We start from the raw sequence: 8242 nt of genomic DNA on the forward strand, positions 1-8242 counted from the left end.
ACTGACACCGCTCCACGTGGCTGCTCCCCCCACCGACAACTAAGATTTGCCAGTGTTCTGTGGCCCTCTGGGTCAGGCAGAGACCCAAGGGGCTAAAAGAACAGTGGTCCTGGCTCCCCTCCCCGTCTTCCCCAGATGGGGTGGGTGTTCAGTCCCCACAGGAAGGACTCCGCTTCTCTGGGGCTGGGTGCTCCCAACATCAGATCCTGATTCTCTGACTGCCCCCCCCCCCCACACCCTTGGTAAATGCAGAGAAAGCCTCCACTTCCTCAGCCCCATGCTGTGCAAGCTTCAGAGACAGAAAGGGGAAGAAGTTAGAGCCCGGGCCTTTATGAGAGCGTGTTAAAAGCACCTAAGAAGGGGCGCCTGGGTGGCTCAGTGGGTTAAAGCCTCTGCCTTTGGCTCAGGTTGTGATCCCAGCATCCTGGGATCGTCCTGGGATCGTCCTGGGATCGTCCTGGGATCGAGCCCCGCATTGGGCTCTCTGCTCGGGCCCCGCATTGGGCTCTCTGCTCGGTGGGGAGCCTGCTTCCCCCTCTCTCTCTGCCTGCCTCTTTGCCTACTTGTTATCTCTCTGTTAAATAAATAAAATCTTTTTTTTAAAAAAAGTGCCTGAGAAATGCTCTGACCCTGATCCACCCTGCCTCAACAAAAATGACTCTGGACATTGGAATTCATGGTACAGAGGGTGATTCTACAGGCCAGACAGCCTGAGCGATAAGAGACACAACATTCTGCCTGCTGGTTTGCACACGTTGGAACATGCCCCTTCTCAAGATCAGCACCTTCACCCTGGTATGAAAGGGCAAAACTTCCCCCCACTTGAGTGCTCCGTGATACACACCCCGACTTCCCTGGACCCTCCACTCTGCTCACGCAGCAGTCGGGCTCAGGGCCCGTCCCAGAAGACGCGGCCCAGAGCACACCTGTCAGCCCCAGCCGCCCCTCTCTGCTGCTGGCTTCCCCGCCACCCCCAGCCTTACCCCAGCATCTCCTCCTCAGCCTTCCACCCTGGGGGCCCCTGACCTTTCCCTGGGGTGGGATGGCCTAAACGCTGTAATTAGAGGAGCCCTGGAAAGAGGCTTGGATTGCTGCTTCTAAAGACAGCAAAAGTAGGGAGGAGCCCAGGGTTCCTCCAGACGAGGCTGTGTCTGGGAATGACCATGAGCTTCCTGGCGGCAGGGAGGCAGTCCGAGGAGGAAAGCGTGTCTGAGCATGCATGCACCACACGGAACACGAGCCCACGGACGCAGCTCACCGAGGGCAGGTACTGCTGTAATTACTTTCCACCCATGAAGTCATTTTGTCCTTAAAATAATCCTGTGGTTTGGGAATTTTTCTTGTTTTACCGACGAGGAAGGCAAGGCTGGGAGAGGTGAAGGGACTTGCGGGAGAAGCGATGGAGCTAGTAAGCTTTGAACAGAGGCAGCCCAGTTCTTGGCACCGGCCCTGCCTACACCGCCGTGTGCTGCCCCTTGTTTGGCAGGGTGGGCTGCACACTTTTTGAGAGCCCTTGAACCTTCTTTTCTCTCCCTTGCACAGACGTTCATTGAGCAAACCCCTGTGGGTTTCTGGTGAATGAGGCTGTTTGGGAGAGGAAACTAGTGACCCTCGACCACTCCCCTCCTGCCCGGGGGACGGAGACACAGGGGCCTGAGCAGCTTGCACCGCTGTTTACTCTCACGGGAACTTCAGCGTTCCTTTGAGTGGATCCACAAGAATTCTTCAGCCGTCCTCCGCAAGCTTACCGTTAGGCCCCTCCCCACCTGCAAAAGGGACCATCTGTATTTACCGCTGGGTGAATCTAAGTGAGCCAGTGTTTCCGAGATACAGGCGGGGGGATTCTCAGCCGGCTTCTGCCGTGGCAACTTTCGGCTCCTCCAAATCACCCAGTGGCACAGTCCTCCTCTGAGGAAGTCTCCAGAAGGGAGGGAGTTAAACCAATAAAAATGCTACTCTGCCGGCATGGGCAGGAGGGGGGCTGCTTTCTTGAATTTGGGTGAAGCACATCCCGGTCTTTTCCCCCAGGGTCTAGACCTGTCTGCAGCACTGACTTTGGGCTCCCAATGGCCTGGAGCAACCCAGATGGGACCTTCTCCAGCCGCACCCCAATTTACCCTGGGGTATTCTCTAGGTTCCCACTGCTAACTTAGGGTCTCAGCTCACGTGGACTCTTAAACGTACTGCAGCAAGCACTTTACTTATCCAGACTCCTCTTTGCTGCCTTCTGTGCTTCGGCAATGACCTCTGCCTGACTCTGGTTGGCAAGACGGATCATTTTCTTTCCTAATATATTTCACACTGGGGATGGACTGTGTATACTGAGCAGTCATTGTTTCTCTTAAAGTATGGTAAAAGTGGGTAAAATAAGAAGTGAGAGGTAATTTTTTGGGTTCTTGGCACAACCCGCCATGTGACAACACTTCATCCAGACTCACTGAAAAAAACAAAACAAAACAAAACACCCCAAACTTCCCTTTGATACCTTTTTAAATTAGTGCTCCAACCAATTATCCGTGCCTGAGAATTCTTCAGACGAATGGCACAGTCCCTTGAATTAACATTTAATACAACAAAATCCCAGGACAACAGAAGAATTAAAATGACCCCAGCATCTGTACAAAAGATTTGTCTAGATTAATGAGCACATTTCTGAAGTCACAGTTGAGCCACAGTTTGAGTAAGTCCTGTTGTTCTACCTCATTTACCAAAAAACGCTACTGCCGGTGTATGGACAATGGTGTTGCTCCAGAAAATGGTCTGGGACTGATTCTCCACTCACAGAACTCAGGCTACAAGTTCAGCAACAGGTTGCATGTGGCAGTTCCAGAAATGACTCAGTCATTCTCTGTTCGTGAGGCACTCAGTCTGGTGGGGGAGCTAGGCTCATATACAATGAAATAACAGCTTAATACATGGATCCGTGGACAGGATTTCCAAAGGAAAGTACCCAACCACACAGGGTGTGAGGGGGTGGTGGTGGCTAGTCAATGGTGAGGGAGTACGGCAGGGCAGTGGCGGGGGTGGGGGGGCGGTTGGGATACTTCCCAGAAGAGGTGATTCATCATTTGGTTGGGAGGGAAGCCAAGTCAGCAAAGGTAGACTGCAACTCATCAAACCAAAAACCAGAGGCAGGGTTAGTACCAGCGACATACATATTGCTAGTCTAGGTTTCTGGTTCTCGTCAGAGCTCTATAGTTCCTGGGACATACAGGAGCCTAGAAGAATTGCTTTCTCACGTATCCATTCTTAATGGCCAAGGAAAAGGCCATCTTGATTATTCTATTTAGAACCACCCCCCACCACTGTATAGAAATCTACTACATATCTTAAGGCTTGATATTTGGTCCTTTTTACAAAAAAACCCATCTTCGGCGTGGACATTTTCCAAACTTCACAACCGATCAGCACTCTGGAATGTGCCCCTCAGCCTGGGGAACATTTTGTCTTCAGGGTCCCATCCACCACTAAGGGCATAGTACGCCAGGGCCATGCAAAGACAGGTCAGCCACCTTTGCAGTTTAAAGGAGGTACGTGGGGGGAAGCAACAAGCATGAGTGTGAGTGTGTGTGTCTGTGTGATGTGTAAACAGCAGACTCTATCTCTGTGTCCAAATCCTATGAGCACAAATCCTAGTGAGCCCTGGAGACAGATGTGGCTGGGTCTGGCCAAGTCAGAGAGAAGCACGAAGCTCGAGGCAGAGCTTAGAAAGGCTTGGCTTGCTGATTAAAGTCCAATACACTCTGCAACTTCAAAACATGTTTATTTAGATGTAAAGTCTTTCCAAGACCCCATAAATAAGATCTTGGCCCGTTTTCAGAGCGTATTGTGACTGTCGTGGCCTCTTTGTAACTTTGGTGCCTGTAACTTTCTGCTGGGGACCTGAGTGGATCACCCCACACCAGTAAATTAATAAATAAAGCAGCAGAAAGGAAGACGGCAGGGTCACGAAGTCCAGGCTTTCATGCCTTTTCTTTCTTCATAACTGTTTCCAGATGTGGGGCTTGGCGCCATGCCAGCTCGGTGACAAGAATGAATGAAAGTCCTTCCTCCCCAGCTAACAGCAGGCGGCTACTGGTCCCGGCAGGATGGCCTGTTTGTGTTTGCGTTTCAGAGGGACTCCCTTGGCTGGAAGCATGGCCCTTGTTGAGTGGGGTTGCCTGAGGCTAAACACGAGCACCTCGGTGCAAGGCGTCTCCTGAAAAAGGTGGCGGGGAAAACTGCACACTTAGAAGAACAGTCCTGGACCATGGGGAGAGACAGGACCTGGATTTTGGGTCCCACATCCTGGCAGTAAAGAAATGGCATACATTCGATCCATAGCAGGGGACCCTGGGTTTACCATCGATGAAATGCTTCCTCCAGAGCTGCTGAGGAGACAGGAGCTGCTGTGCTCCCAGCTTCAGGGAGCTCACCGGCTGAGATGGGGCACACGCCCACCCAGCCAAAGGAGTAACCCAGGCCAAAAGAGAATTGTCAGGAGAGACAGCCTGGAAAACTCACACGTTCGGGGTCTCGTAGAGGACAGTCAGGACTACTTTCGGGAGCAAAAAGAAGAGCTCCTAGAAGTGGCAGGCTCCAGCATGGTTCAAGTGGCCAGTCCCTGTGTGTGGAGGAACTTCTCCCTCAACCTCAGACCTTGGTCCATGGAGCAGTCAGGCTGCCAGGGGTCCCAGGCCTGGAGGCCAGGCCAGTAGAGCTGAGGGCTCTGGCCTTCTGCTTCAGTCTTCTTCTGACTTTTGGGGAAGTCTCCTTCTATTGATTTTTTATTTGCTAGCCAACCTGCTCATCACAATCACAAGGAAAATAAACTGAATTGCTCAAACTGGAAACATATAAATTAGTCGGACATCAACGTGGCCTTCTCTAGCACACAAATAGGGAGTCTGTTTGCCTGTGTGATGGTATCAGTGAGCACTCCAGAGCCAACCATAAGAATGCACTTCATTCATTCTAGAACACAAGTAGCTCTTTACTTGTGGATTTCCAAGAAAATCTTGCAACTGGGAATGCTCTGAAAAGTCGCAGAAAATCTTGGCTTTCATGCCTCAAAGGACATCTGACCTCAGCTGGTTTGGCCTTGCAGAGAGCAGAGCTTGTTTCTTGTGTCACTTGCAGGAGTTAATTTTGCAGACTGGAACAGAAAGCCCCAGAAAGTGCGAGGGTGAGAGAGTGGCCAGGGTCACAAAAGAGGCTGCGTCTGTCTGCTGGGGATGGGATCTTTTTGGTCACAGAGCGAGAGCGTAAATGGACAATCCTGTTCTCCCGTCCTGGCTGCTGACTCTGTGCCCTTCTCAGGTCTTGGAATGGAAAGGCAGGCTGAGACAAGCCACACATATCCTCCATTCTACAGGCCCAAAACCCCAGCCCCAGGGCTACTGGGTGTGTATGCCACTTGCAGGCGAAATGCTGCTTACATAATTTGGATTTGGAACAATGCATGAAAAGATATTTTAGAGCATGGATTCCTGGGGACTCATATCTTAGGGGCCAGCAGACAGGGTTCTGTTAGCCCCTTTCCTGGCCCTGGCTAGACTGGGTTCCATGCAGTGCTGCCCAGACCCAGGGATGCATGAGATGAGCCCTAGGAGGCAAGAAATGAGCAAATTTGGGGATAAATACAAAAGATGTAGAGAATTCTTTGTGTTTTCCAGAAGCATACCATCAACTGGGAGGGCCAAAAAAGGCAAGAAATCATGCTTTGGACTGGGAAATCTTCAGCTCTGTGGTCAAGTTTACTAAGCTTTCCTGTTCTCGAAGCTCAGCACACTCTGTCTTACCTCCACGATGATGGACACGTTGCTCCTGCCGTCTGGCTTCTACTTGTCCATTTGATTTTAGTTTGGATGACATCTCCTCCAGGAAACCTTCCCTTCTTCGATAACCCTTTTCTGGGCTGGCATTCACCCTGATTTCTTCTATACTATGGCACTTGTCAGTGTTGCAATTATCTGGTGATACGTAGACTGCAAGTTTGGTGAAGACAAGGAAGTGCCTGCCTCACTCATGTCCCTATTCCCAGCTTTCGATCACTGATTCACGGATCTCTTCGTGGTGACCTGGTATGTAAACCAGTCAAATGATCATAGGAAAGAGATGTCATTGTGCAGCTTTATCCTTCAGAACTGGCATGCCGGAGGGGGTGCACTGTGATGTCTTCTTCGAGGAAGCTGGGGCAGGGAAGATAAGAGGAGGCATGGAACCTAGTTGCATCAGGCTACCCCCCACCCCAATCAGGGTGTTCTATTCCATGGGAATACAATCTGCGAATCATTAATGAGGCGGAAGGGTGCTTCTATTCAGGGAGCTCCCACCACAGGCCAAGATGGTTTTCCAGATGCCAACCATGTTAATAAAATCTGCCATTCATCCAGAACTGGCTTCAGGCCAGGCCACTTCTTGGGCTCTCTCAACAACCCTGCTGAGCAGAGATGGCTGTTCTGTTTTTGCAGATGAGGGACTGAACCTCACAAAGGTGGGATGGGGCCAATGTGCATGGCCACTGAGTCAAACGTTAAAGGTGATATTTAAAGATTTTAATTGTACATTTAAATAACTGCCAAAGATGCTAGAGTATTGTATTTTGAATATGGACATCCCATTATATTTTTGTCCAGTTTGGAAATATAGATTTAGTTCATGCAATTTATGGAAAATGCCTGCTTTCTATCACTCTACCCCTTACCAGCCATGTGACCTTGCGGTAGTTATTTAACCTCATCTAAGTCAGGGCTCTCTATAAATTGGGAATAATAGTGGTACTGAATTATAGGGCTGTTGGGAGAATTATAATAAGCTGACGCATATGAGGTGTTTAGAATAAGGATTGGTCCATACTGCTAAACAAGTGTGTGCTATTATTATTACTATTATTTAGATTTTTTACATGATCTAATTGCAAAGTCATTTCTCATTGTCAATATTAACCAAAGCTGACTTAATTATGGTTGGAAAAGTATCATTTCATTTTCTTTAAAGATTTTATCTATTTGAGAGAGAGAGGGAATGAGCAGGGAAGAAGGAGCAGAGAGAGAGGGAGAAGCAGACTCCCTATTGAGCAGGGAGCCCAACATGGGGTTTGATCCAGGACCCTGAGACCATGACCTGTCCTAAAGTCAGAAGCTTAATTTACTGAAATACTTAGGCTCCCCTGAATAAACACATTGCTGTGGGCCCTCCTGAGAACCATCTCCCTTATGGGTTCTGACTCTAGCAGAGACAGAGAAGTCTTTATGCCCATGAAGCCAGGTGCAATATCGTCACTACTTCTTGCTTTGATCTTGAGAGCCTGCATTTTCTATGGCCCCTTCGGTGGGTATCTTGGGGATCTTTGTATGTGGCTGCAATGCCCCACCCACTGCAAGCCCGATGAGAGGGAAATCTTGCCTTTACCAAATGTGAGAGAAGAGACAAGGAGGGAGAGGGAGGAGGGACCTAGGCAGGTCAGCATGGAGGAGGTGATCCCAGGCAGATCTGCTGTGGGAGAGCACACTTATGGAAGCTGAACAAACGGAATCTGGTACAAGCTGTGCTTGTCCACACAACCCCTGGGAGGTCTTCCTCTAGCCCTGAGGTTATGTGTGCTTTGTTTTATCTAGAGATACATTTATTTATTTATTTATTTATTTTATTCATTTATTTATTTTGAGAGAGAGAGAGAATGAGCAGGGAGGGACAAGGGAGAAGGAGAGAACCCCAAGCAGGCCCCACGCTCAGTGCCAAGCTGGACACTGGGCTTAATATCACCATCCTAAGATCATGATCTGAGCTGAAATCAAGGGTCAGACACCTAACTCACTGAGCCACCCAGGCGTCCCCCTGTGATTCATTTTTTAAAGTCCCCACATGTCCCTGAAGGGCTGTGACCACAAGTGAACAAGATTGCCTTCTCTCATCAAGGGCCAGCATCCCAGAACATACCAGAGGGAAGAGGTCAAATGTTCTCTGCTTTTCCTCCCCAGGTTAAACAGCAGACAGGTGCTCTGCATGGCTAAGTCCTGTAGACCCTCTTGCTACTCCAAGAGTGGTCTATGGACCAGAATTACTGGCATCACCTCAAACTTCTAGAACAAGCCCCACTGAATCCAAATCTGCTGCAAATGAGCCAATCTTTACCTTGGCAGCATCTTAGAATGGGGAGATTTGCGCAAAACCCAATGCCACCCACCACACCTCAGACCAGTTAAGCCAGAACTCTGGCTCTGTCGTCCCAGCCACACTTTTTAAGCTCCCAGAGCCATTC

The sequence above is a fragment of the Mustela putorius genome, unplaced genomic scaffold (assembly GCF_011764305.1).
Source record: "Mustela putorius furo isolate JIRA1106 unplaced genomic scaffold, ASM1176430v1.1 tig00000145_pilon_pilon_pilon, whole genome shotgun sequence".
In the NCBI taxonomy this organism is placed as follows: Eukaryota; Metazoa; Chordata; class Mammalia; order Carnivora; family Mustelidae; genus Mustela; species Mustela putorius.